Source organism: Coenobita brevimanus, chromosome 62 (assembly GCF_032717465.1).
Source record: "Coenobita brevimanus isolate Jiangsu-jjx chromosome 62, ASM3271746v2, whole genome shotgun sequence".
Classification (NCBI taxonomy): Eukaryota; Metazoa; Arthropoda; class Malacostraca; order Decapoda; family Coenobitidae; genus Coenobita; species Coenobita brevimanus.
In genome coordinates, this window is record NC_137015.1 from 28,645,954 (window position 1) to 28,672,130 (window position 26,177).

At 42.3% G+C, this 26,177-nt stretch overlaps 1 protein-coding gene across 1 annotated transcript in view; it reads left to right on the forward strand.

Moving 5' to 3' along the window:
- The first annotated feature begins 2,059 nt into the window (after positions 1 to 2,059).
- Mef2 (myocyte enhancer factor 2) overlaps positions 2,060 to 26,177 on the forward strand; it is a 209,162-nt gene continuing 185,044 nt past the window's right edge. Inside the window, exon 1 of the mRNA XM_080275731.1 lies at positions 2,060 to 2,082. The gene's annotated coding sequence lies outside the window, so the exon portion shown is untranslated. The remainder of the gene's footprint in view (positions 2,083 to 26,177) is intronic.

Consider the following 26,177-nt stretch of genomic DNA (forward strand, 5'->3'; position numbering starts at 1 on the left):
ACTTGGCCTAAAATTGCCATCCCTCAACCTTGGTCACTCAGTTGAAACACACGAGCAAAACTAGAGTGTCATGCTAATCACGAAGAAGTACTTTGGAAATATGAAAGTGCTGTACCTTTATCTTATTTCCTTATTTAGCCGCAAAAGGAGGAAAGTCTGGGCCAAGTTAGGGTGAAAGACGTATAGTTGTTGCTGCCTGAAGTATTAATCTAACAGGTCAGATACCCAGGTCGGTACACGGTTCATACCTGTAATGAAGACAGCATTATTATTATTATTATTATTATTATTGTTGTTGTTATTATTATTATTATTGTTGTTATTATTATTATTATTATTATTATTAAAATTATTATATTATTATTGTTACGTAGTTGTACTAGTACTTCTTGTTGTTGTTAATGTCAAGAAGTTTTAGTGAATCTCTCTCTCTCTCTCTCTCTCTCGAGAGAGAGAGAGAGAGAGAGAGAGAGAGAGAGATTGGAGGGGTGGGAGGTAGAACCAGACATGGCTGGCATTCCTCCTTCCCTCCTCCCCTTCCTCTTCTCCCTCCCTCCCTCCCTTCTTTCCTCCCTTCCTCCCTCCTTCACCTCCCACGGTCTGTGTTTTGGTTCCCCTCCTCATAATTGTTAAACTTCCCTCCCTCCTCCCTCCCCCTCCCTCCCCCTCCCTCTCTATAACCCTTTCTCTCCCCTCCCTCCCTCCATCTAGCTTTTTTCCCTTCCTCCCATTCTCCCTTCCTCCCTCCCTCTCTCTTTTCCTCTCTCCTGCACATCGTCCTCTCTCTCTCTCTCTCTCTCTCTCTCTCTCTCTCTCTCTCTCTCTCTCTCTCTCTCCTTCCTCCCTTCCCTCCTTCCTCCTTCATTAATTAATTAATTAATTTATTCATTCATTCATTCATTCCCTTTCCCTTCCATCTTTCCTTCCCTCCTTCCTTTTCTTTCTTGTCCTTCCTTCCTTCCTTCCTTCTTCCTTCCTTTTTTCCTTCCTTCCTTCTTCCTTCCTTTTTTCCTTCCTTCCTTCTTCCTTCCTTTTTTCCTTCCTTCCATCCCTCCTTTCCTTTCCTCTCCTTTCCTTTTCTTTCCCCTCCTTCCTTCCTTCTTTCCTTCCCTCCTTCCTTCCACACATCAATATTCCCTCCCCACCTTAAAGCAATAGATTAAAGCAACATTACATCTATTATGCATTATTAGTAACCCCAACCTTGCCATGCCGGGTGGGGTTAGTCTAATTCTGAGAGAGAGAGAGAGAGAGAGAGAGAGAGAGAATTGTGTGTGTGTGTGTGTGTGTGTGTTGCATTATGACTGTAGTGTATTTACTGTATATGTGAGATAGATTTATATGGTTATGTATGTATGTATATGTATGTCTGTGTGTATGTATGTGTCGTGTAATGTGTACTTTATATTTTTTTATTATTCCACACGTTTATTCATTCATTTTCTATTTATTTCTCTCTCTCTATTTGTTCATGTTCCATTCTCACTCACCTTCTTTATCATTTTGTCTTTATCTATGTCTGTTCATTTATAGGCCAAACACTCACTGGATTTATGTGTCTCTCTCTCCTTTTATCCATCTATCTATCGGTCAGTATCAGTATCTATTGACCCGTTTATCTATCTGACCCACAGCCCGTATTTATCATTTGACCCATTTATCTATCTCGTTTTCTGTTCCTGTTAATTTTTCTGTTTTTCCTTCATTCCTTATATTTATTTATTTATGTATCTCTGTCATTTATCTTGTCTTTGTATACTAGTCACTCAGGACACCAGTCATTCTATGCATGTATGTGTTTAGTTGCCTGTAGCCATCCACCCGTCTGTCCAGCCATCTGTGTGTATGTATGTTTGTAGTACTGTATATGGATGTCAGGGAAGCAGTAATTCTGTGTGTGTCTCTGCCCATAGCCATCCATCCATCTGTCCATCCTTGTGTGTGTGTGTGTGTGTGTGTGTGTGTGTGTGTGTGTGTGTGTGTGTGTGTGTGTGTGTGTGTGTTTAAATCTTTCAGTCTATTAACTCTGGCTGTGTGTATTTCAGGTATGCCGCTTCATTACCCAGCCTTCCCCTCGATCAGGTAATGGTGGTGGTTGTGGTGGTAATGGTGGCACTGATTGACACTGATGCTGATAGTCATGGAGGTGGTGGTCATTGTGCTGACAGTGACATTGGTAGTAGTAATAGTAATAGTGGTGATGGTAGCTGTGGTTACGGTGGTGGTAGAAATACTCGTATTATTACTAAGAATAGAACTAGTAGCCTACTTGTTGTTGAGTAACCCCTGTCTGTCTGGCCGAGCAGACCTATCAACCCCAGGAAAGCAGTCGCCCCTGGTGGGGCTGCCTAAGCATTGAATCTGTGTTCCCTTGCGGCGGGGGAGGAGTGTGGAGGTTTGATTGGACGCCGCTTTTGCGTCTTGCCATCCAGTTAACTGAGGCTCCATAGAAGACTCCATATCACTCCGTTATTTGGTTATATGGCTACCACCCAGCGCTGTAAATGGTTTCCTGGGTAACAGGAAACATCAGGACTGTCACTCTGTATAGAGTCATCTTAAGTGGAAAGAAGAGTAGTAAAACCGACAAGAAGGATGGGAGAAGATCCGAAGAGAGGAGGGCGGACGCAGTAAAGATTGATAAGGGTGAAGGAAGAGTACGTCGAGTGTGTGTATGATGGCCACCTCCACCTACCACCATGCATAGTAATAACAACAGCGGCGACGGCAGTACTACTAATATCAAATCAGTGGTGGCAGTGGTGCGAGTGGTAATAGTTATGGTAGTGGTGGTAATCGTGCTAATGATGGTTGTGGTAGTTGGGGTGGTAGTAGTAGTGGTAGTTGTGATTCTGGTGGTGAAAGTAATAGTGGTAGTCGTAATAGTGGTGATGGTAGCAACATTGGTAGTTGTGGTATGGGGTTGGCAGTAATAGTGTTAGTTTGGTGAGTGGCAGTAATAGTGGTAGTTGTGGTAGAGGCGATGGTATTGGCAACATTGGTATTTGTGGTAGTGGAGTTAACAGTAATAGGGGTAGTTGTGATAGTGGGGTTGGTTGTAACCGTGGTAGTTGTGGTTATAGGGGTTTTAATAATAACGTTAATTGTGTCAGTTCATTATTTCACCTCTTCATGATAAAAAAAAAAAAAAAAGACCACAGATTATTAATGTTTACCTCTGCGGAATTTAGTTATTAGTTTCCTTATAATAAACAGGTAACAGTATCAGGTGGGATATAATGGGTGTAGTGTCTAATTCCTTCACTACCAGGCCTGCAGTCTAAAGGCATCTGATAAGTAATGAAGTAAATAAGTAAGTGTGGTGGTTGCAAGAAGGAAATATAAGTGAGGTGTCAGCGTACCGACCATTGTCCATACTTGTAGCTTTAAAATTTACTCTTGGTAGCTTCACTTAAAAATTCTGAATTAAAGTGTCCATTATCATCATCAGCATTATAAACTTCATTGTAACTGAATATACTAGATTCAGGAGCTTCAAGGGCCTTCGGTTAATGCATATGATGTGGTGTGGTGCGGGAGGGTGATTTTGTTTCGTGTGCTGTGATGTGGTGTGTGGTATGGTATGGTGTCCTTTGGTGTGGTATGATGTTGTGCTGTATGGTGTGGTGTGATATGCATTCGCTAAAGTGGCTAAAGTCTACGGGAGTGAAGCATCTCGCGTTCAAAAATCGCTTGTGAGAGACAGACAGTCAGAGCCGCTCATAGAGATGCTCCCCCATCAAAAAATCGGGTTGTTATAAAAAAAAAAATAGATTACTCATACTATGACTAGCCTGATGATAAGGTGACAGTCGGTAACGAAGAAAAGGTAAATGATTTGTACCATAAAGGGAAAAATAATAAGACTAAAACAAAAAATATTTCTTTTAAAAAATAATTTGAAAGAAAGCATTAGAAACAATATAGAATAACATCATACAGTGTTAGTAGTAGTAGTGTGGACGTGATAGTAGTAGTAGTAGCAGGAGGAGGAGGAGGAGTGGTTGCGATGAAATGGTGGTGGTAGTAGGAGCAGTAGTTAGTAGTGGTAATGGTGGTATTAGTGGTTGTGATGGTGCGATTGTGGTAGCAGTAGTTGGTGTGGTAGTATTAGGTGTACGGTAAGTGTTGAGGATGGGGTAATTGTGGTTATGGTAATAGTAGTGACGGTAGTAATAGTGTATATAATAGTTGGGAAGCAGTAGTAGTCAGTGGTAACTGATTGTAGTAGTGATTATAGTAATAGGTCAGCTTCTGATTTTTATTACAGATTACATTACACTGATAAGAACGTTACATTAACAAACTAGAATGGCACTCAGTAGAGCGCATACCTCCACCATCAACATCCATGCAATATTCACAGAAAATTTTACGAAAATGTCGGAAAACGCCCTATCTCGGAATGTTAAAGAAAGTGAAAAAAATAAAAATCCTGGATCCGCACCTTTATTCGGATCCGCACCAAAATTTAATTGAAGTGTATTCTGGGCCAAGGCCCATTCTTCTACCAAGTTTCGTGGAAATCCGTCCAGTGGTTTTTGTGTAATCTTGCTCACAAACCAATCAACAAACAACAAGACAGGGGTGAAAACATAACCTCCTTGGCGGAGTTAACAACACAAAGCTGCACGTGATGAAGCTGTTATTGGCACAGCCAGTTTTAATGTACTGTATTTACCGCCACCTGTTCTGTGCAAGTACGTTAGTCTTTTGAGATAATGAGGGGAAAACACAGGCTCTAGTAGTTGTTGTAGTAGTAACCTTGTGGTTGTGGTTTGAGTAGTAGTGGTAGTGGTGGTGCTTTTGGTAGTAGTGGCAGTGGTTGTGGGTTGTGGTAGTGGTTCTGCTAATAGTGGTATTGGCAGTAGTTGTGGTAGTATTGGTATTAGTTTTGGTAGTATTGGTAGTTATCATACTGGTAGCAGTGGTAGATGTGGTAGTAGTGTCATGATAGTAATAACAGTAGTAGTAGTAGTTATGGTAGTGGTAGTAACGGTGGTTGCGATAGTTGTGGTTGTGGTTGTGGTAGTGGTGGTAGAGTGGGAGGAGGAGGAAGTATGAACGAATGACAGCTGTCTGTCTGTCACGCCCTCCTTCCTTCCCTCCATCCCTCTCCTTCCTTCTCCCCGTACCTATTTCATTTTCCTCATCATCATTTTCCTTTCTTCATTCATTTTTCTTACCTCTTCATCCTTGCCATCTTTCCTTCTTCGTTCCCTTCTTCCCTACCTCTCCTTCCCTTTCTTTCTTCTATTTTTTCATTCCTTCCCTCCTTCTCTTCCTCTTTTCCATTTTCTTTTCCTTTATGTTCTCTCTTTTATCCTTCGTGAACCATTTTCTTTAATTTCTCTGCCTCTTTCATCGTCATCCCGTCTCATTTCCCTCCGCCCCTCTCATCGCCATCTTCCTTTCCCTCCTCTCATTTTCGCATCTTCATTTTTCTCTCCTTTTTCCTCTTTCTCCACGGCACTTCTTCAGGAGGAGGAGGAGGAAGAGGTTCTAACGAAAACGCGCTGTTACAGAAAACGATGTAGGGTTGACTGTGGTATAGTTGCAGAAATATTGAGGAGATAACTATGGTACTCATGGGGCTGCACAGTTTTGTTTTACCTTTTTTTTTTTTTTTTTTTTCCCTACCCTCCTTTATTTCCATCCTTCTTTTCCTTACCTTCACTACTTCCTTCTTTCCTTTCTTCCCTTCTTCTTCGTTGCTTCCCTCCTGGTCCCCTCTCTTAACCACTTATTAATTCCTTCCCTCCTTTACCATCCTTCAATTCCTCTTTTTCATTCCTTCTCTTCCTTTCTTCTTCTTTCTCACTTTCTTCTCCCTCCATTCCCTCCCTCCCCTGCCACTTTTCCCTCCCTCCTCCCTTGTCACTTCTTCCCTCCCTCCCTCCCCCTCTCCCTCCTCCCCTGCCACCTTTTCTCTCTCTTCGTCCCTCACTCCCTTCTTTCTTCCATTACTTTCCTTCCCTTTTCTGCTCCTCGCTTATCTCCCTCCTCTCCATCTGCCTGCCTGCCTTCTCTCTCTCTCTCTCTCTCTCTCTCTCTCTCTCTCTCTCTCATGATTTGCATACTCCCCTCTACCTCCCTTTTATTCCTTCCCACATAATTCTTTGCTTGCTTCCTTCCCTCCCGTCTCTACTTTCATCTTCCTTCCCACATTAGTTTCCTCTCTCTCTCTCTCTCTCTCTCTCTCTCTCTCTCTCTCTCTCTCTCTCTCTCTCTCTCTCTCTCTCTCTCTCGTTTCCATTTTTCCTTGAGTCCACCTCCCTCTCTCTTCTTTCCTCCCTTTCTTCCTCCTTTCTACCTTCCTTTTTCCTACATTCCTCTCTCCACTTAATTACTTCCTAAATGCCTTACTTTATTACCTTATTTCATCCTTTCCTCATTTCCTTACGTTCTGTCCAATTCTTCCTTCCTTTTGATTTTACATTCCTTCCATCCTTCCTTCCTTCCTTTTTTTCTTCCTTCCTTCCTTCCTTTTTTTCTTCCTTCCTTCCTTCCTTTTTTTCTTCCTTCCTTCCTTCATTCTTTTTTTCTTCCTTCCTTCCTTGCATCCTTCCTTCCTTCCTTCCTTCCTTTTCTCTGTTTTATGGCCGCTTTTTTTTTTTATCCTTTTCTTCCTCTTTTCTTTGTGTCTTCCTTCGCTTTCTCTCCTTTCTCCCTTCTCCCTCCATCCCTCCCTCCCCTCCTCCCTCTGTCTCTTCTTTCCTCCCTCCTTTTTCCCTCCCATCCTTCACTCTTCATTCATCATGGAGAAACTTCCCTCCTTTCCTGCGAACACACACACTCACTCACCGCTAAGGAGAGAGAGAGAGAGAGAGAGGAGTTTGTGTTTATTCTACCTTATATTAGCCTGGTAGTAGTAGTAGTAGTAGTAGTAGATGTGTCAGTTGTGAGCTAGAAACCAGACAGAGAACGCATACCTCCGCCATCATCCATAAAATTTGTGAGTTTGCACATCCTGATCTGTATCAACTTCAACCTGATCAAACCTACTTGTATTCTTATATCCACACACACACACACACACACACACAGATAGATAGATGGGTACATAAAGTAATACACATACACCCTGATGCATACGTACATACAGAAGTACACGTGTTATATTGCAAGAAGAAAGCAGTAAGGTGAATCAGAGAGTTTTAACTGGACCTAAGTAATGTATTTTTTGTGGTGGTTGAGGCTGTGGTGGGCAGTGTGTTGTGGTGGGGGTTGTGGTTACGATTGTTAGGGTGGTGGAGGTGGTGCCAGTTGTGGTAGGGACGTTGTGGTAGTGGTGGTGGTTACTGTGATGATTTTGGTAGTGATGGTTGTGGTTGTGGGATAGTTGTGGTAGTGATGGTGGATATGGTACTGTTGATGGCAGTCGTGGTTATGGTGTTATTGTATTATTCTGGTAGTTGAGATAGTGATAGTTGTGGTAGTGATGGTAGTGCGTATGATTGTTTTTTGCAGCATAGAGATTGTGATTGTGGTGGGTGATGGTGGTAGGGATGGTGATTGTGGTAGCGATGGTGGTAGGGATGGTGGTCTGGATGGTGAAAGCGATAGTGATTGTGGTAGGGATGGTGATAGTGGTAGCGATGGTGGTAGGGATGGTGATTGTGGTAGCGATGGTGGTAGGGCTGATGATTATTATAGGTGTATTGATGGTGGTAGTTTTATTAGTATGGTATAGTCGTAAATTGTGGTACCGGAGTTATTGTTCTCTCTCTCTCTCTCTCTCTCTCCATTATTTATATCACTTTGTCTCTGGTGGTGCATTCATCTATCTGCTGTGTCTATCTTTACCTTTCTATATATCTACCTATCATTCTGTCGAGATGTATATGTTTAGCTATGTCTATCTATCTATCTATCCACCAGTCAATCTATCTATCTATCTGTATCTTTATCAGTCTATCATCTTCTTTCTCACTCGTTCTTTATCCCGACTTTCTGTGCCTCTATATCTGTATATCCGTCTGTCTGTCTGTTAACCCCTGTCTCTACCGAACTTTGAACTTTACCTCCCTCTCTCTCTCTCTCTCTCTCTCTCTCTCTCTCTCTCTCTCTCTCTCATAAATCGTGTTTTATATATAGATACATTTAAACCCCTCGGCCTAAAGTTATTGTGTACTTGGTAATAAATTTGAACTGCTGTAGTGGGTGTATTAATAGATTATGAGAGAGAGAGAGAGAGAGAGAGAGAGAAGGGGGACGTGAAGTGAGACGCACACATAGATAACTAGAGAGAGAGAGAGAGATGGGGAACATGAAGTGAGACGCACACATAGATAAATGAACAGATAGGTAGACCAGATGATATAGATAGATAGATACGTAGGTAGGTAGATAAAATAAAATAAAATACTCTATACATTTTCATTTTTGTGTCTGAGGAATTCCATCTTTCTCATTCCTTCCTTTTGTCCAGTCTGTCTCTCTTTCTGTCTTTCTTTTTCTTTCTTTCTTTCTTTCTTTTCTTATCACTGACATTTATCTTGGCGAAAAGGAAAATTTACAGGGAGAAAAGGAAGGGATGAGAGAGAGAGAGAGAGAGAGAGAGAGAGAGAGAGAGAGAGAGCGCTAAAGGGTTTTGTTGTGGTGAGTGAAGAGGTGTGAAGGAGGAAGTGAGGGGAGGAAGAGGAGAAGGAAGGGGAGGAAACAGTGAGGAGAGGGGAGGGGAGGACTGGCGGGGTGGAATGAGGAGGAGAAGGAGGGAAATTATAGGAAAATGGGAAGGAAAGGGAGGAAGGGTGAATGAGGGGAGGAGGGAATGGATGGAAAGAGAGAGGGGAGAAAGCAGAGAAGAAAGGATGGAGGAGCAAAGAAGATAGAGAGTGAGAGGAAATATCAGGAGGATGGAGGAAAGAGGGGAGAGAAGGGGATGAATAAAGGAAGGAGAGTGAGGGAGAGAGACATAAGAGGGAAGGGAGTGAGGGGAAGAGGGAGAAGAAGGAAGGAAGACGTTAAGTAGGGAGAATGGAGGGGGGGAGAAGACGAGGAGGAGAGGGAAAATGAGGGAGGGAAGGGGAGATGAGAGGGGGAATGTGGGAGAGAGAGAGAGAGGAGGGGAGAAGTATAGGGATAGTTATAAGCAATTTACCTTCGTCTATCAATTAAAGACAAGCATAGGAAAGCAGGAGAGAGGAGCTGGCGCCGAGGATGCGTTGGGGAGGGGAGCGGGGGGGAGAGAAGAGTTTAAAGGTCCGGGCTGAGATGGGGTCACGAGGTCAACCATTAAAGGTCATTTGAGGTCAACCCGGTGACAGCACCCCTCACCCCTTCCTTCCTTTTCTCTCCCCTCATCTCCCCTCACCAATCCCCTCACTTCCCTCACCAATCCCCTCACTACCCTCACCCCTCCCCGCCCATCCCCTCCCCTCCCCTCACTCCTCACCTCATTCCTCACCTCACTCCTCCCCCCTCCCCACACCCCTCCCCCCTCCCCACATCCCTCCCCACACCCCTCACCCCCACCCCTCACTCCTTCCCTCACCCCTCCCCTCACCCCTCACTCCTCCCCTCACCCCTCCCCTCACCCCTCCCCTCACTCCTCGACCCTCCCCACACCCCTCACCCGTCACCTCCCCTCACTCCTCCCCTCACCTCACTCCTCCCCTCACCTCACTCCTCCCCTCACCTCACTCCTCCCCTCACCTCACTCCTCCCCTCACCTCACTCCTCCCCTCACCTCACTCCTCACCCCTCCCCTCACCTTACTCCTCACCCCTCCCCTCACTTCTCCATTCCCCTCACCCTTCCCCTCCCTTCACCTCCCCTGTCTGTCCTCTCAACCCTCCTCTCACTCATCCATATTTCTCTCTCTCTCTCTCTCTCTCTCTCTCTCTCTCTCTCTCTCTCTCTCTCTCTCTCTCTCTCTCTCTCTCGGGATTAAAACAAAAGGAAAGTTAAGGAAAATGATGCACGAAGTAGGAAGAAATGAAGGAAGTTTAAGGAAGAATTGAAGGAAGAGAGAAGAGGAAGGAAAGAATGGGAGGAAGAGAAATAGAAGGAAGACAGGAGAGGAAGGAAGGACAAATGAAGGAAAGGAAGGAAGAAAATGAAAAAGAAAGAATAGTGGAAGGAAAGAAGGAAAAGGAAGACGTGAAGGTAGGGAGGATGAAAACGGCAAGGAGAGAAGGTAGGCGGAGAGAGGAAGTTCGGGAGGAAAAAATGGAGAGAGAGAGAGAGAGAGAGAGAGAGAGAGAGTTTTGGAAGAAAGGAGGGTGAAAGTAATAAAACCGACAGATAGGATGAGTAAGAAGGAAATATGTATGTGTGTGTGTGTGTGTGTGTGTGTGTGTGTGTGTGTGTGTTAGAGGGAGAGAGAGAGACAGTCAGACAGACAGTTTTGGAAGAACGAAGGGCGAAAGTAATAGCACAGAAAGATAGAATGAGTAAAACGGAATTGTGTGTGTGTGTGTGAGAGAGAGAGAGAGAGAGAGAGAGAGAGAGAGAGAGAGAGAGAGATGGGAGGGAAGGGAGTTTAAAGGGAAAGGGAAGGCGGAAGTCATACATTATCCAGTGTACGTGTGTATGGGAAGATGTGTAGGTGGTTGTAGCAGTGTGTACGTAGGCTTAGCTAGGTATTACATCATCATCTCTATTATTATTATTATTATTATTATTATTATTATTATTATTGTCATTATCTTCCATCTTTCTTCACGATGTTTTACCTGTACTGAAAGACAATTTTTTTTCCACTTGCGGCACACGTTTGTTGGTCAGAAATCGTTCCTCTTTCTCCTTTGTTGCTGTTGTTATTGTTGTTGTTGTTGTTTCCAGCTGTTGGATTGTAGGCCTGAATTGTAAGTATTGTAAGTACGTGTTGTAAGTAGCATAGGAGGCATCGTTGCGTCTCTTCTTTAGCGATTTATTTCTCATATTACGCTCATTATTCTCTTATGTTATCTGTTTTGTTTAATATTGATGTTCTTTGCGCCAGTACCATACATCAAGATATCAAGGTGTAGTGTGCAAAATAAATCGCCCAAGTACACGTGTTGAGAAGATGTGTATGCTGCGTAGAGTAGGACCCAGTATGTGCCTGTTAGCTGATGTGAGATGAGGATATGACGGTAGGTTGAGGAAGTTCCCTAACACCTCTTCCTAAGCGATTTATTTTGTTTATTACATGTTACTGTCCAATTCTGTGTTATATAAATCCTTCCAGTATCGCCATGCCTTAGAAAAACATTTTCAAAAGGATATTAACCACTCATATCCAAAAATAAATCGCTAAGGAAGAGGTGTTAGAGGGCTTAACCGACGAGATTACGAACCTTGGACATAATTCTTCTTGCACGAGCCGTATCAAAGACTCAAAGATAGCCAGAGAACCATACCAGGCCTTTGTTAACTTTCCTGCCGGCAGGAAAATGTTAGAAGCGGTAGAGGTGAAGTATTAGGCGAAGTTGTGTGTCCGCCTGTACGTGGGTGTAGATGAGTGTATGAAGATAGCGTGGAGGTGTAGCATAATATATTTTCATGGGTTTTTGGGGGGGAGAGAGAGAGAGAGAGAGAGTTGCTTCTGTCTTGATACTAGCTTCCGTTGTTATATGTGGGAAAGAAAGAATAAAAAGGAATAGGAGGGAGTAAGCAAATCGTCTTAGAGAGAGAGAGAGAGAATAAAAACAAGCCTGCAGTCCACAAAAACGTCATTGCAACTACCACTATTCTGTACCATTTTGAAACCCACGATAAACAAATACTTCTGAATTACTGAAGTGTGTATGTTCTGTTTCCACACACACACACACACACACACACACACACACACACACACACACACACACACACACACACACACACACACATGAAGGTCCATTTTCTTCACACGCAGGGGAAAAAAAATATGAAGAAATACTATACTCCGTCCACTTCCACTTGGCAAATAAAAAAATAGTCTCCCTATCTTCATTGCGGTGTTAGAAAAGGAGATTAACGCTAAATTATGGTGCTAGTCACGAAGAAGTGCTGTGGCATGGGTGTGAAGTAGTAATATTGTCTTTTTCTGCCACTGAGATACGGGAAATAAACTGAAAAGGGACGAAGGCCGATAACAGTGGAAGAGAGAGAGAGAGAGAAAGAGAGAGAGAGAGAGAGAGAGGCCTGGGAAGCAAGATATCCGGTGTTGGGATGAAGTGGTGACAGACACAGTACCTCTCTCTCTCTCTCTCTCTCTCTCTCTCTCTCTCTCTCTCTCTCTCCAAGACAGAGTTAGCTTTTCATGCTTCGTCTGTTGCTCCTTGACTTTTACCTGGAGAGAGAGAGATTGTTCTATTCCTTGATTCTGTTATCTTTTTCTCATTTCATTCCTCTCTTTTCTTTTTCTCCTTCACTCCCCTTCCTCTTTTTTCTTTCTCTTTCATTTCCTCTCTCCCTTCTTACCATCGATCTCTTCTCTCTTGTCTCCTCCTCCCTCCTACTTTTATCTCTCTCCCTTCCTTTCCCCATTCCTTCACTATATCCTTTCCTTCCCTCCTTCCTCCTTTTTTTTTTTTTCTTATTTTTGTCTTTCTCCCGCTGCCTCCATCTTCAATTCCATCCTTCAGTCCTCTTTACTCTCTCTCTCTCTCTCTCTCTCTCTCTCTCTCTCTCTCTCTCTCTCTCTCTCTCTCTCCTTCTGCACCTCCTTATTTCTTTCTCTCTCCTTTTTTTTTTTTCCTTGCGCCCTAATTTCCTCATTCTCTCTGTCTACCTTCCTTCCTTCCTTTCGCCCACCCATCTATCTTTTTTTTCTTTTCCTTCTGTCAATCCTCCTTTCTTTTCTTTTCCTCCTCTCTTCTTTTCCTCCCTCCTTCCCTCCTCTCATCGTTTCCTCCCTCCTTCTCTTCATCCTTTCTCGTGTTTCTCCATCTCGTCATTCAGTGTCTCTCCTTTTTCCACGTCACGTTCCCCTGGCCACGTGCCGTTATAAGGTGTAAAGGTGTGTGTACAGGAGATATGTGTATTTTGTGCAGGTATCAAGCCTCTGGTGTATCAGGTATATCACTGTAAACATGTTAACTGTGTGGGTTGTCGTAACTCACATAGCTCCTCTGAACTGTCTGCTTACATCCCTCCACCACTGCTGCGGGCGCGTAGCACCCGTCTAGCAACAAACTCTCATTCCTTTTCTGTCCAACTCTTTAATGTGAGAGTTAACCGTTACATGCAGTCCGTCATGTATGCAACAGGTCAACTCTGGAACTGTTACCCTCTGTCTGTACTTCTTACCGTCTGTGGCCTCAAGTCTTTTAAACGCAGTGTGTCCAGGCATCTGGAAATGAGCAGATTTTGAATTTGGCTCTCCGCCTTTTTTTTTTTTTTTTTTTTTTTTTAGGGAACAATCTTGTGGGCCTTTGGTTCCTTCGTCCTTGCATCAAAAAAAAAAAAAAAAAGTCCACTGTGGTAGATGGACTGAGTTGTGAGCACTCTGGGGATGGCATGTTTGTGCACTCAGAACTACGATACAAATGTATGTTTTATCGGGCATGGGGTAAACAACTTTCAGATATATCTTCTCGTGGTTAAGCCCTACCATTCTAAATATAAACCAACCATATCTTTATAACTGACGCTACAATTATTCATATGTATATATTTCTTTATGTATGCGTGTATATGTATATGCACATGTGTATGTACATGTTCGCGTATGTGCACAGTTTATGTGCATGTATGTATGCATATGTATGCCTGTTGATGTTTATGTATGTGTGTATATATATGTATGTTTGTTTACATGTGTATGTATGTCTATGCTGCATATATATGAACAACAAAGTATATACTACTTTAGTCTCTCTCTCTCTCTCTCTCTCTCTCTTTCTCTCTCTCATAGAAATTAACCTTATTTTTATAAATTATCATTTATTTACATATCCAATATTGTCTTTTAACCTAAATATGAGTATTAGGTAATACTATTCTCTTATAGTAACCAGACTTACATTATAATACTAGGCTGAGATTTGTATTCAGTATATCTGCGTTAAGCTAATTTTAAGTGGAAAGTTGATTTACTACCATAAGACAACTAGTATTATATAAACTGCAGAAGTGGTGTAATTACTGCCCACTGATGTTACCTGTTGCTGACTAGGACTCGTGTATGTGGCCTGTGGGGTGCAAAACATACTCGTCTCGAAGTGGGGCAAGATTAAAAAATTAGATTCTCCCCGTCCTTCCATCTTTCCCTCACTCCTCCATATTTTTTTCCCCCTCCCCCACGCCCTTCCTTCTCTCGGCCCCTCCCTCCCTCCCCCACACCTTTTCTCCCTCCCTCTTCTCCCTCGCACCCTTTCTCCCCCCTTCTTGTCTGTACGATTTAACTCACGCATTTCTTCAATTTTGTACATTCATTTTAAAATATATCAACTTTGAATTATAAAGTGTGTGTCTCTAAGTCTGTGTAATTACGTAACGCTTCTTTCCTCCCTTTTTCTCTCCGCCCTTACTCTCCTTTCCTCCTTTCCCAACACCCTCCCCTTCTTACCCTTTCTTCCTTTATCTCTCCCTTCTTATATCTCTCCCTCCGTGTAACTTCTTTTCCCCCCTTTTTCTCTCCATCCCTCCTTCTCTCCCTTTCTTCCTGCACCCTTCCCTCTTATATCTCTTTCCATGTCCTCCTCCCTACCTGCTGTCCCTCCCTTCTTTCCCTCCTTTTCTCCCTCTTTCCTATCTCTTTATCTCTCCTCTTCCTTGTCCTCTTCCCTACTTGCTCTCCCTTCTTCCTTCTTTCCCTCCTTTTCTCCCTCCTTCCTTGTCCTCCTCCCTACCTGCTCTCCCTTCTTCCCCACCTTCTCTTTCTCTCCCTTCTTCCCTCCCCTCCGCCTCCTTCACAATAAAGCTGACCATTGAATTACACTGATGGTTTGTGACAAGGCGGAAGACTCCAACATTCCTTCATTTTTTACTCACTTCTTTACTTTTTTATTCATTCCTTTTCTGTTACTCACACCTTTATTATTTTATTCATTCGTTTTCTGTTACTCAATTCTTTATTTTTTATTCATTTCTTTTACTCACACCTTTATTTTTTTATTCATTCTTTCGTTTTTTACTCTCTGACTCATGTATTTTTTATTCATTCATTCATTTTTGCTCTTTTATTTTTTCTCATTCCTTAAGTTTTACTCACACCTTTACTCACACCTTTACCCACCGCTGCCACCAAATGTCATAAAGACTTTGTAGTTACTTGTAGAGAAGTATATTTTAGACTTGTGGTCGAGCGGCTTTTATATCTTGTAGTAGCTTCCCCACCAGATGTCATGTAGTGACGGGAGAGGTAAAGAATAGTATGAGACTATTTTTATTTGTCTTGGAAATATTAAACAGGTCTCTCACATGGAAAGAGTATAAGTCCCGGGTAGCTACCTCCCTGTCTCGCTATCTCTCTCTCTCTCTGTTCTAAGGCTAATCTCCGTCTCGACCTCTCTCTAGGGTCGCTTATCTCCTTCTACTCTCTCTTTCCTAAAATCTGGTGTAGCAGGGGTGTGTCACGTGTGTTCCTCGTGGATCTTTGTTCACGAGAGGACTGCTGACAGCTAACTGCATCATCTCCTTACTGGCCGCTGTCGTCAGCTTTCCTCAGTGTTAAGAGTTTGTAAGCATGTTTAGCACTGCTCGATTCTCGCAGACACAACACCTTCTCATCATTTGACTTCCTACTTCTATCTGTCTCTCTATCTATCTATTTATCTATCTATCTATTATGTAGTCCTACATCATTACTTAATTTTTTACTCCTTTTTTTTTTCATTCCTTGATTTTTTACTCCTTTTTTTTCGTTCCATGATTTTTTACTCCCTTTTTTTTCAATCCTTGATTATGTTACTCCTTTTTTTTTTTCATTCCATGATATTTTACTCCTTTTTTTTTCATTCCTTGATTTTTTACTCCTTTTTTTTTCATTCCTTGATTATGTACTCCTTTTCTTTCGTTCCTTGATTTTGTACTCCTTTTTTTTTCGTTCCTTGATTTTTTACTCCTTTTTTTTCGTTCCTTGATTTTTTACACCTTTTTTTTTCGTTCCTTGATTTTTTACTTCTTTTTTTTTCGTTCCTTGATTTTTTACACCTTTTTTTTTCGTTCCTTGATTTTTTACACCTTTTTTTTTCGTTCCTTGATTTTTTACTTCTTTTTTTTTCGTTCCTTGATTTTTTACTCCTTTTTTTTCGTTCCTTGATTTTTTACTCCTTTTTTTTCGTTCCTTGATTTTTTACTTCTTTTTATTTCGTTCCTTGATTTTTTACTCCTTTTTTTCATTCCGTAATTTTTACCCATACCTTTACTTTTTTTCATTGTTTAATTTTTTACTCCTTTATCTTTTCATTCCTTGATTTTTTACTCCTTTTTCTTCATTCCTTTTTTTTTTTTTTTTACTCGATTCCCCTTTTCATTCCATCATTTTTACTCATTCCTTTACCTTTTTTGATCCTTCATTTTTTACTCCCTCCTTTATCATTCCATCCCTCAAGTTCTATCATTCCATCTTTTCCACTCCATCATTCCATCTTTTCCTCTCCATCATCATTCCATCTTTTCCACTCCATCATTCCGTTTTTCCCACTCCATCATTCCATCTTTTCCATTCCATCATTCCATCTTTTCCATACCATCATTCCATCTATTCCATACCATCATTCCATCTTTTCCATTCCATCACTCTGTCTTTTCCACTTCATCATTCCATCTTTTCCACTCCATCATTCCATCTTTTCCACTCCATCACTCCATCTCCACTCCATCATTCCATCTTCTCCATACCATCGTTCCATCCTTTCCATTCCATCTTTTCCATTCCATCATTCCATCTTTTCCACCCAGTCATTCCATCTTTTCCACTCCATCATTCTGTCTCCATCATTCCATCTTGTCCACTCCATCATTCCATTGTTTTTCCTTTTTCTCGTCTTTCTTTCCTCGTTTTCCCTTCTTATTTCATCTTTATTTCTTTCCTATATCCCTTCTTTCATTCTCCTATATTTTCCTGATTTTTTTTATATTCCTCCTCTCCTTCATTCTTATTCAGCGTTCTTTCCCTCTTTCTCATATTCAGATCTCTCTTTCATTCTTTATTCCTTTCTTCATTCTTATATTCTTTCTTTCCTTCCTTTCCTTATTTCATTTTCTTCTTCCATTTTGTATTCTTTTTTCCTTCCCGTATGCCTTTCATGTCATTTTCTTTCGTTTCAGTATTTCCTATGCTACATTTTACTATAATATTTTGTTCGCTCCGCTTTCTTTTTTTTTCATCTTTCACTGTCATTTTCTTCTTTCCGCCAGTCTGTAATTACATTCCTTTCATTTGAAATATTACTCTCTCTCTCTCTCTCTCTCTCTCTCTCTCTCTCTCTCTCTCTCTCTCTCTCTGACTACACACACACACACACACACACACACACACACATATATATATATATATATATATATATATATATATATATATATATATATATATATATATATATATATATATATATATTCTCCATTCACTTATGTGTCTGTCTTTCTGTTTATATGTACAGTATATCGCCTTATATATCTATCTGTCTGTCAGCGTGTTAAGAACATAAGAACATAAGAAGAGAGGATAACTGCAGTAGGCCGGTTGGCCCATGCTAGGCAGCTCCTAGAAGAGTAACTAAACTACTAGAATGAGATATTATATTAATCCATTTTTCTCTCCATGTGTCTTTCCTCTTCTGTCTGATGCACATCCCACTTCTGTTAGTCCTTCCATCCATATTGGTTTTCCTGCTTCCTTCAGTTGTCGTCTTTCCTTCTTTCCTTCCTTCCCTCTTATTTAATATGTTATACAACATTTGAGTGGAGAGGCCTTAAATAGGTGTGTGTGTGTGTGTGTGTGTGTGTGAGAGAGAGAGAGAGAGAGAGAGAGAGAGAGATGGAAGGGGGATACAGACAGACAAACATAATGTGTTATATGGTGCGTGTATGTATGCAAAAATTATAAAAGAAACCAAAGAAGACTTATGTCAGCCACTTTTAACGTTATTTAATGACTCTTTAAGTTCAGGAGAAGTTCCAGAGGCGTGGAAGACCGCAAATGTAGTGCCCATCTTTAAAAAGGGTGATAAATCAGCTGCGTCGAATTATCGTCCGATAAGTCTAACGTCAATAGTAGGAAAAATGTTAGAGTCAGTTTTGGCAAATAAGATTAGAGAACACTTAGAAAGATTTAATCTTATAAACGAAAGTCAGCACGGATTCAGGCAAGGACGATCCTGCCTCACAAACTTGTTGTCATTTTACTCGGAGGTCTATGAGGCAGTAGATAGCGATAAAGCTTACGATGTTATTTATCTGGAATTTAGTAAAGCTTTTGATAGGGTCCCACACGAAAGGTTAGTTAGAAAGGTTCGAGCACACGGTATAGACGGCGATATCTTAAAATGGATAGAGTCCTGGCTGAAAGGACGAAAGCAGAGAGTATTAATAAATGGAACTAAATCGGACAGGGGATTAGTAACTAGCGGTGTACCACAGGGTTCAGTACTCGGTCCCTTATTATTTATTATATATATAAATGATCTAGACTTAAGAGTCAATAGTAGCATCAGCAAATTTGCCGACGATACAAAAATAGGGCGTATCATTAACTCGACTGACGATTGCCATAACTTACAAAAAGACCTCGATATATTGTCCAAATGGTCTAAAACTTGGCAAATGGAATTTAACGTTGAAAAATGCAAAGTACTTAACGTAGGCAAGACCACTGGAGATACTAAATACAGCTTAGATAACAAAGAAATTAGCAAATCGGAATGCGAGAGGGATCTAGGAGTTATGATTAGTAACGACCTTAAACCAAGGCAACAGTGTATTAATGCGAAAAATAAAGCAAATAGGGTCCTAGGATTTATTTCGAGAAGCGTGAGCAATAGATCATCAAAAGTAATACTGAAACTTTATCTAGCATTAGTAAGGCCACATTTAGACTACGCAGTACAATTTTGGTGTCCTTACTATAGAATGGATATTAATTCGTTAGAAAATGTACAGAGAAGAATGACAAAAATGATACATGACGTCCGGAACCTGTCATATGAAGACAGACTGAAAAGACTAAGTCTGCATTCGCTAGAGAGGCGTAGAGTAAGGGGAGACTTAATTGACGTGTTTAAGTGGATGAAGGGTATAAATAAGGGAGATATTAGCAAGGTACTTAAAGTGAGCATACAGGATAGAACTAGAAATAATGATTTCAAACTAGAAAAATTCCATTTCAATAAGGAAATAGGTAGAAAATGGTTTGGTAATAGAGTAGTAGACGAATGGAATAAGCTACGTAAAGTAGTTGCTGCCTCTTCCATTGAGAGTTTCAAGCATAGGCTAGATAAGCATATGACAAATAAGGGGTGGATATAGAAAAAAGAAAATCTTATAACCAATACTAATTCATAATTTTTCCTTTTCAGGTTACACTATGATAGTCTCTATTCTCCTTTCACACTTTCCTGTAAAATGTCCACGCCAGTTTTTCTATACTGCGTGTTGTTCTTTCTGACATTTTCCTGCCGGCTTCGGCTGGAGGGTTTGGAGGGCGGGGGAGAGCCTTCTTCTTTGCTATCCTTATCTCGTTCTAGTAGTTCAGTTACTCTTCTAGGAGCTGCCTAGCATGGGCCAACCGGCCTACTGCAGTTATCCTCTCTCTTCTTATGTTCTTATGTTCTCTTAAATTTCATACATAGAACACGTACAGTAATTGGTCTTAAGTGTTTAGTAACCACACTAAACTTTAACACATGCCTACAAACATACGTACATACATACAGACGTTCACTAATATAAAGTTGATCTCATACACAAATTCATATATACAAACAAAGAGCTGATCACACACACACACACACACACTCTAGCCTAGCAAAAATTCTCAGCTCTCCTCAACAGAATTAGATCATCGGGCGGTATCAGTGGGAAAGACTGGCGATAATTTCTAAGCCTTGAACTACGACAAATCTCCCTGAAGTTGAATTAAAGCATCTGATGGTAGCAAGAATGATGTAGAAATAAATAAATGAATAAAAAGAAAATAACTCGCCACGGTTTTAAGGTTAAGGGATCGTTTTGCATGCCATCAGCGGGAGAGAAGTCCCTGGCAAATTGAATGAACCCCTCCAGTTTCACCACGGATTTCACCTGTTTATTATCGCTACTCTCAGACGATTTTTTTAGAGATTTGAAAGCCCCTGTGAAGATGAAAGCATGAATGAAGGCGGTATCTAAGTTTAAACAGAAAGCTCTCTCAGTTAATGAAGGCTGTATCTAACCCCTCCAGATAGAAAGCTCTATTAATGAAGGCTCTGTCTAACTCCTCCAGATAGAAAGCTCTATTAATGAAGGCTCTATCTAACCCCTCCAGGTAGAAAGCTCTATTAATGAAGGCTCTGTCTAACCCCTCCAAATAGAAAGCTCTCTTAATGAAGGCTCTATCTAACCCCTCCAAATAGAAAGCTCTGTCTGTTAATCAAGGCTCTATCTAACCCCTCCAAATGGAAAGCTCTCTCCAGCACTGAATAAATTCGCCTGAAGATAGCACAAAGGGAAGAAGAGGACGTCCCCAAGGTTGAAGGGGTTAAGTCCTCGCGCGCACACACACACACACACACACACACACACACACACACACACACACACACACAGATTGGTCATAAGTAAATTCAATCTGGCTCCCACGAAGGCGCCTCGTGCTTAGGGGGAATAAAATTAATTAAGTTGTGGGATTTAAGAGAGAGAGAGAGAGAGAGAGAGAGAGAGAAACCAATAAAGTTAGAGATAGTAGCAGGAAGAGGGTAGGAGGAGGAAGTGATGAGGTCCCTAGGGTGGGGGGGGGGAGATGACAGGGAGTGGACAGACGAGGAATCCAATTTTATACCTATTTTGACCCCACTTCCCTCTTTTCTCTCTCTCTCTCTCTCTCTCTCTCTCTCTCTCTCTCTCTCTCTCAGATAGCCGGGGTGTAGGGGCAGTCCAGGACCCTAACTTGCTGATCTTTTAACATTAAATTTTCATAATTTGGCCATAAACGCTTGGATTATATTGCTTGCGTGTGTGTGTGTGTGTGTGTGTGTGTGTGTGTGTGTGTGTGTGTGTGTGTGTGTGTGTGTGTGTGTGTGTGTACTGGTATGTATGTGTGTGTGTGTGTGTGTGTGTGTGTGTGTACTGGTATGTATGTGTGTGTATGTGCGTATCTGTCTGTATGTCTGTTTAGAAAGTGTGTATAGGAGAATATGAAATGACACAAATGGAAAGAAGAAAAGCTCTGACGGGAAAGGAGGGAGGGGAAGGAAGAGGAAGTTATGAAAGGGAGGTAAGGGCACGTGTGTGAGGAGGGAGGGGAGAGAGAGAGAGAGAGAGATTGTAGGAACACCTCCATGTCCATAATATATGCAAAAAGATGAAAAATGGATTGTGTGTGTGTGTGTGTGTGTGTGTGTGTGAGATAGAGAGAGAGAGAGAGAGAGAGAGAGAGAGAGAAGCGGGGATTTTAGGCCTACCCCACATATCTTCAAGTCACTTAGAGGCTCCCGGCTGCATCACCTCCCTCCCTCCCTCCTCTCCTTCTCTCCCTCCCTCCCTCCCTCCTCCCCTTCTCTCCCTCCCTCCCTCCCTCCTCCCCTTCTCTCTCACCCTCCCTCCCTCCCTCAGCCTCTCACCTTTCCTCCCTCACTCTCTTTCTCTCTCCATCACCCTCTCGTCTTTCCCCCCCTCTCTCCTCTCTTAATTATGGATGTGTTGATGCTAGTCGTGTACTCGAGTATGTTACGGGCATGAGAGAGAGAGAGAGAGAGAGAGAGCACGTTCAGGCATACACACAGACCACATAAACCCCATCAGCCCGAGGACTTTACGGACTCAATTTCAAGCAAGGGGAGCATTTTGGTAGTGAAGATGTAAATGAAAGCTACTTATAACCCCACCTGTTTGAAAAGCATCTCTTAGGCGCCATACCATCGCCTCTAGATAGCGAGAAGTATAATTGCACCTGTGTTTTTAGACGACATGGCCAACTTAGGTCGCTTTTATCCGCTTTAGTTCAGCTTTTGTGAAAGGGTTAAGGATAAAACAAGGATGACGGGATTAAATTTCAAGAATAATCCGTCAAAGATTAAGGTCAAAGGAGAAGATCATAGGGCAAAGTCAACTAACTGAAATTTGATGGAAAGATTAAGGGTCAGGTAAAAATGAAGTAATTTGATTTTGAGAGCAATCAGCTGAAGGTCAAGGTCACAGGGCAAGGTCAAATTATCTGCCCTTAGACAATAGTTGGTGGGGCGCGGGTACTGTACTTTCTGATCTCTTCTTCTTTTAAAAATATCACATCCTCGGCCTCAAATATATTAACATTACTTATTTTTTTTTGGAGGGCATTGGATTTAAGAGAAAATACTACTCTTATCAAAGGACTAGAATTGGAGAGTGTGGCACAAGACTCTCTCTCTCCCCCGCCCTCCACACCCTCCGACATTATTGCATTATCTCATTTTCAGCACCGTTGACCATTTCGATATTTATGTGACTGTCACCAGAGAGTTTTATCCGCCATATGAATAACGGCAAAGCTGGAAACGGATTAATTATACAGTGGGGGAAAAATTGGAGTAACACCTGACACAGTTTGACGTGTTTTTTTTTTTCTTTTTAGTGAACAGTGGAAATACATACGGTACTAGTGAACTGCCGCACCTGCAGTGTTATAGTAATTTAATAAGTCTGGAGAGAGAGAGAGAGAGAGAGAGAGAGAGAGAGAGAGAGAGAGAGAGAGAGAGAGAGAGAGCGCATATGACTATAATTTGACAGTTGACGGAATGGCCTTTCCGACCGGGGGTTCATAAGATGCCTTTTGTGTTGGCCGGTTGTCCTGTAAGCCAAGACATTCCCTAGGTGTGACTTACAGTGAAAGCAGGTATGTACGCCCAGTTTTGTGGGTTGTATGTGGATGAATCTATTTCATTCTAGATTCTGCCTTTCCTCTATGTGTGTAAGAACATAAGAAGAGAGGATAACTGCAGTAGGCCGGTTGGCCCATGCTAGGCAGCTCCTAGAAGAGTAACTGAACAACTAGAATGAGATAAGGATAGCAAAGAAGAAGGCTCTTATATATAGAAAGATAGATAGATAAGAAACTGGTGTAATAATGATGATTATATGGTAAAGAAAGATCCAGATGTATATAGTTAACAGCGCAAGGGTGGAGTGAGAGCAGTAGCATGACACACAGAAATATAAGAATGTGGTAATTTACTCCCATCCGTCCGGCAGCCTGGTACTGTAGGGGGTGGTGGAGGGTGAGTGGATTGTGGTGGAGGAGAGATCTGACCAGGTTGAAAAGTCTCTCCCACGCTGAACGAAATCGTCTGAAGGTAGCAGTGAAATGAAAATACGTTATTGGACTGTAAGTGGTTAAGTATACTTGGATGGGATGGCAAGTGTTAACCCCTTCAGCTCGACAACTTTTTTCTGTGTGTGTGTGTGTGTGTGTGTGTGTGTGTGTGTGTGTGTGTGTGTGTGTGTGTGTGTGTGTGCTACTGAAACAGACAACAATGAATGAGTAGGTAGGTATGTAGGTTGGTGGATGAGGAAGTCCACTGGGGAAGAGGTCCATGCGACAGTGGAAGATCCATGGGGGAATAAGCCCATGGGGAAAATGGGGAAACCCTGAGCCCTAACCACTTGACCCTAAAATACACGTGCGCCCAAAACTTTTTCTCCCATAAATGTAGAATATCAAGTTCAGTTTTTCGCCACACATGACAAAGGACGCACAGTATGAGCTGAATTATAAATACTGGGGGATCTGAAGAGGTGAAGCCCCCCAGTTAGGCTTCTGCACCCCCTGTTTAGGCTTCCATGCGTGCGTAGTGTTATGCTGGGAGGTCGTGGCTAAGATCAGGTGAAATGGACCCAGGTGGAAACATACCTGTGGAATCAGTGGAAGAAATGGGCTGATGTGGGGATTCATTGTTTCGCCATAGGGAGAAAATATGTACAAGAGGGGAAATAGGGCCAAGGAGATAGTAAGATAGGTCCTTGCAGAAAAATAGGGCCATGAGGATAATAAGGAAACAGGTCATTGGTGGACGGTTGGTTCATGGTGGAAAACAGCCACTTAAAATAGAGTACATAAGAGGCACACATAACAGGAGCCCTGGCGGCCCATTATAAGGTTATCTGTGGGCGAAACAACTGATCCTACTAAAGATCTAACCAGTGCGTGTGAGGTGGATATAAAGGAGGAAAAATTGGTCCAGGGGGGAAGCAAGGTTCATGGGGAAGGTAACTCCACAGGAAATAAATTAATGGGGAAAAATGTTTATGAGGAGAGATAGGTCCGTGAGGAAAACAGGTCCATGGGGGAAACAGGTCCGTGGGGGAAGCAGGTCCATGGGGGAAACAGGTCCATGGGGGAAGCAGGTCCATGGGGGAATGTTGGGCTGTGCAGGAAGAGGTCACTGGGGGAAGACAGTTGGGTGGGCGTTGACCCCTAGGACCTGTAGTCAGAAACGGTCTTTTTTTTTTTTTTTTTTTTTCCCAGGGTTTCATTCAGATAGGTTTTCAAAGTGGAGGTCCCCGGGTTGAATATAATCATCATAAATCGTCGGACTGAAGAGGCCCCGGGATCGAAATAGGGAGGACAGTAGGGGGGGGAAGGAGCAGAGGTGTGGAAGAAGGGAGGGTGGAGGAAAGGGTAGGGTGACAGGTGAGTGAATTAGTGCAAAATTAGGAGAAGGGAGAAAGAGAGAGAGAGACGTGAGGGGGGGTAGGAGGGAGAATGGAAGGTAAGAAGACAAAGTAAGAAATCAAATGAGGAAGCCTGGAGAGAGAGAGAGAGAGAGAGAGAGAGTTGCCAGGGATACAATATTGTCATCCTTTGTCCTCCATAGCAACCATGCCCAACAGATGTGTGGTGAGCCAGGTGTGTGGTGAGGTAGGTCTGTGGAGAGGTTGGTGTGTGGTGAGGCAGGTATATGGCGAGGCAGTGTGTGTAGAGGTTGGTGTGTGGTTAGGTAGGTGTGCCGTTAGGTAGGTGTGTGGTGAAACAGGTGTGTGGAGAAGTTGGTATGTGGTTAGGTAGGTATGAAGTGAGGAAGGTATGTAGTGGAGCAGGCATATGGTGAGGAAGATGTGTGGCAAGATTAGTGTGGTTTGGCGGTTGGATGTGGGGCAGGTGTGTGATGTGTAATGAGACAGATGTGTGGTGAGGCAGATGAGAAGTGCGGCAGGTGTGTGGTGAGGCGGATGTGTAAGGGAGGTTCGTAGTGAAGCAGAAGTGTGGTGAGGCAGGTGTGTGGTGAGAGATGTGTGAAGTGTGATGGAGCAGGTGTGTGTGGTGTAGTGTGGCAGTTGTGAGAGGTTGGTGTGTGGTGTGGCTAATGTGTGGCGTCTTTGAGGCAGTTGTTTGACGTGGGTGTGGTGTGGCAGTTGGATGAAGTAGGTGTCTGATGAGGCAAGCGTGGTGTAGCAGGTGTATGAGGCAGGAGTGTGGTGTGGCAGGTGTATGAGGCAGGTGTGTGGTGTGGCAGGTGTATGAGACAAGTGTGTGGTGTGGCAGGTGTGGGATGATAATACCTCCTAATGAGGCAGGTGTTATGTAGAGTGAAGCCCTTGCCACGATAGATAGACTGATAGATAGTGTCATGGCGATAGTTCGTGGGTAAAGAATGGATGGAAGGATGGCACAGTAAAGAAGTAAGTAGATGGATTGATAAATAGATAGACTGATTGTTTGATCCCACTGATAGATAGATGGATGGATGGAGGGTTGGTTAAGTGGACAGAAGTGGTTATAGATGAAATAGATAGATACTCGTAGATAGATTGACACAGATAGATAGACAAGTATATATACTGGTTGATTAATTGATGAATTGTTTGATACTGGGATTCGGAGACAGACAGACAGACAGAAGGCCAAGCATGATAGATAGATTGATATAGATAGATAGATGGATAGTCAAATATACTGTAGATAGATAACTGGATGGGTGTTGTAAAAGACTGATAGTCATAGAGATATATTTGATGGAGAGAGAGAGAGAGAGAGAATGAGTGACATACCATTTCTCATATATGACGTTGTTGTTGTTGTTGCTGTTTGAGCTAGAGAGAGAGAGAGAGAGAGAGAGAGACGCATAAAGCCATGACTGAAAAGTTAGTGA